The sequence below is a fragment of the Polyodon spathula genome, chromosome 8, assembly GCF_017654505.1.
Source record: "Polyodon spathula isolate WHYD16114869_AA chromosome 8, ASM1765450v1, whole genome shotgun sequence".
NCBI classification, from domain to species: Eukaryota; Metazoa; Chordata; class Actinopteri; order Acipenseriformes; family Polyodontidae; genus Polyodon; species Polyodon spathula.
The window spans coordinates 4,930,110-4,934,172 of record NC_054541.1 but is presented as its reverse complement, the minus strand read 5'-3'; positions in this window follow the sequence as shown (position 1 = coordinate 4,934,172).

Sequence of the window (4,063 nt, the reverse complement as noted above, 5' to 3'; positions counted from 1 at the left end):
TTACACACTTAACAATAGCTCTCCAAATGGTAGTTTCTCCACTTCCTGTGTTCTGGAGTATACTGGCACTAAAAGAACACGCTCCCTGCTATCTCCAAACTACCAATTCTCCCTACACCCCCTCCGCTCCCCCGCCTCCAGATGATCCCGCTCCTTCTACCCTTGCCCCTCGGTGGTGGAACAACCTACCCATGGATATCAGGACTGCTCTGTCCCTGACCACCTTTCGGTGCCTCCTCAAGACACCCCTGTTCTGACAGCACCTGTAAACCTCTCGACTATACTGGACTAAGGCACCCAGTTGTGCCAGTACTTGAATCAGCTTGTACTTGCACTGACCTGCTGTATACCTTGCCATACTCTACTACTGCTCTTAATTATAATATAATTATCTTGTACTTGACTTAACTCGTATAGGTATCTATAGTCACGTGTTTTGTAATTAACTCTATTTGAAATCATTCTCATCTATTTATTGTACTTACTAAATGCTTTTACTAGACTTTACTCATTTTAGCAAATAATTTTACTATAACTTAACGGCTCTTAGTCAAACTCGCTCTTAAATGTAATTATGTATTCTTTATTTTGCTCTTATTTGCTACAGATTTTATTGTACTTTGTAACTGGTCTTATCTGTAGTATGATATTCTTTAATATGATACTTTGTACTGTGATATTTTGTAACAGTTGCAAGTCACCCTGGATAAGGGAGTCTGCTAATAAATAAATAAATAAATAAATAAATAATAACATCTGCCTAGCACAGCTAAAAATCTTTGCAACCAATCAGGAGCATACAGTACATTCACAACTTATTGCTACATGCATTCTTTGCATTTGCAAACATTTGCACTGCAGAAACATTTAGTAAGAATGTATCAAGCATAACAGACAGCAAATTGAAATATTGCACACTCTTTTGTGAAAATGTCATCTATTTGCAAACGTCATCCATATATTTCTCAGTTACCCATAATAATTTCCGCATCAGGTTTCTGCTGTAATTAACAGTTACAGCAACTACTGTGCAGGGACCAGAAAGCCCCAACAAAAAAAAATAGTAGAAATAATAGCTCTCAATATTAATGCTCTGCAAAAACTAGACAAGGATGCTCAGGAGAGATTTCAATGCTATGAATTAGGCATTAATTCAACACCAATCCCAGGGAGGTTGTTGTATTTTTGGATTCCAAGGTTTACAATTACAACACACACTCTCCCTGGATAGTTCATTTAGTTAAACACTAATCTGCACGTGATTTTGATTACAGAACGCTGAAACTGGCAGATCTCTGTTATTATTCCAGAGCTGCTTCAAACGCTGCCGCATGTATGTGCAGCTGACAAGGTCTGTTCTGATTTTTATTACATGAGAGTAACTGTTATTTACTTTATGTTAATAAAGTGAAGAGTAATGCTGGCTCCAGGGATCAATCAAAGTGTGGCCTCCCTAGCGCTTCAACATGGCAACCGTCTAGAATGAGTTGAGTGGTGCATCACAGGGGACATCAGGTGCGCACCCCCTGTCTTCTGTGTTTCATCAACTAGACCACAACACCTGGGGAAGGCTCGACAGGGATACTGGTGTCCCAGTACCCTTAACCCCACCCAACACAGCCCAGTTTACTTACCTTAGCCGTCCATTCCTTTTCATTGATGTTAACTAGAATATGTAATAAATGATTGATGTTTCACAAGTAACAGTCTCAAAGCTTAGTCATTGTATAATGTATAAGGCATTTAGACTCTTCAGTGACAGGATTGCTAAACCTTGTCATAGTCGATATGGGTGTATGAATGCCACATTCTAGAGTACTGCATATATTGAGAGAACCGCTTACTTACTTTAGCACAAGGACAAGCGCATGTGATTGAATGTATTTTTCTGTCTGTTTTATTATCTGTTCTTAATGTCATTTTGGAGTTTTGCTTATGTCTCAAAAACTGTTCAATAGTGCTGAAACTTGCTAAGGACCTGCTTTAGCTCAAGTTATTAAGACTGTCAGAGGTTAATGGAGGCAACCCGTCTACCCATCTCTCTGAACGTATGTTTTTGAATACGGAAGCGCTTGTATACTGTCAGAATGTGGAGGGCAATGCAGGTATTTGCACATTTCTCTTATGCCAAGATGGTCAACTTTGCCATGTTACTGACAGCTCTAATGTTGAATATACGGGCATGGCAGAGGGTGACGTTCACTGACGGGCTTATTAAATAAGTAAAATCTGTCTTTTTTAAAATCAAAATTCAAAACAAGATTATTGTAAGATTGCTTGACAGGGATCCTTTTATTCCTGTTCCAGTGCTTCAGTTTCCAATGTGCAACGATGTAAAAAAAAAAAAAGATGCTGCTGGATACCATTTCATTCTCGTTTGCCTTGCTCTTTGTAATCCTAGCCTGTGATGAAGCAATAGTGCAGTACTTGACTGGAGCAAGGAGAATCAGATGTGTTTCCCCTAAACAAACCCTATTCAAAACATAGAAAGAGCAGAGGAAAAGTAAACAGTGACTATATGCCACCACTTTGTATTTTTCTTATAACCAAAAGCTAGGGGGGGTTTAAGAACCATCTGTGCAGCTAATAAAGTTTCAGTTGGCTGTTTGATGCCAAAGCATAACACATGTTATGCAGACAAAATAAATATCTAGTAAAAAAAAAACAAAAAAACAATGACTATATTATTTGATAAATTCAATACTGAGTGTTTATTTATAATACTACCATAGTGATGACATATCCTGAATAAGCAAACAACAAAACGATTCTGAGAACAGCAGAAAGATTAGAAAGACTACCCACCTATAATTGCTTTATTGTTGTTTTTTTTCATTTAATAGAAAAATATATTATTATTATTATTATTTATTATTATTATTATTATTATTATTATTATTATTATTATTATTATAGAATCTCACTTGAAAACAACGAGAACCTGATTCCCAAGGACACATTGTTACTTGTAGATTAATTGAGCCCATACATGGTTAAATGCTGTAGTGTATTAGACACTGTGTGTTGTGTTTGAGGTGGGAGACACTGCAGAGATGTACCAGATGGCTGAAAAGTAAGAGTTGCCTTCTTAAGTGATGCAATGCGCCCTCTATCGGCCAATTCCAGAACTAAACACGAACAAGGTATACCTGTGAAGAGTTTAGCTGTGGAATCTCTGTTTAGATTTCGAATTCGGAAGCCCAGGTATACATTGTTTCTTGTTACCAGTAGTTTCCTTGAAGTGGGATTGGCTGTTATTTTAAGTACATGAGTGATGGTTCATGATATTCTATTGTAGGTGTGGAATGCTGCAGAAGACTTTCAGCTTCAAGTATTATGCAATGTATTAACCAAGAAAAGGTATTAAAACTAAAACTTATCTAGGACAACTGGAAGCTGCCGGCAAATGTTTGGACAAAGACTTATTTTCCTACCTGAGATTGCCACCACTAAGCTTCGACCTGATATTGTTTTGTGGTCTGGATCAACACACCTTGTTCACCTGGTAGAGTTAACAGTGCCATGGGAGGATGCTGTGGATGAGGCATATGAAAGGAAGAAACGTAGGAAGGAAACGAAGGAAGGTACACTCAACTAGCTGCTGAAGCGGAACAGCGAGGGTGGAGGTTTACCCAGTGGAGGTGGGTTGTCGAGGATTTGTGGCACACTGCACAACCTGGTCCTCAGAGACATCAGTTTCAGTGGTCAAGAGTTGCAACGCATAGTGAAGAACTTATCTGAAGTAGCAGAGAGGAGCAGCAACTGGCTGTGGTTGAAATGAAAATATTGTGGTTGGGGATCTCAAACACAGTAGAAAGAATGCAATGTCGATGTAAAGGAAGGTAAGTAAACTGGGCTTAGCTGAGTGGGGGATGGAGGGGGGGTGATGCTGGGATGCCAGAATCACTGTCGAGTCCTGTTAAGGTGTCGTGGGCTAGTCAACGAATCACCAAGGATGGAAGGTGCCCACTTGAAGACCCCAGAGAAGTACCCTACTCAGCTCAGTCCAGACGGTTGTCATGCTGATGCGCTAGGGAGACCGCACTGTGGGTGATCCCTGGAG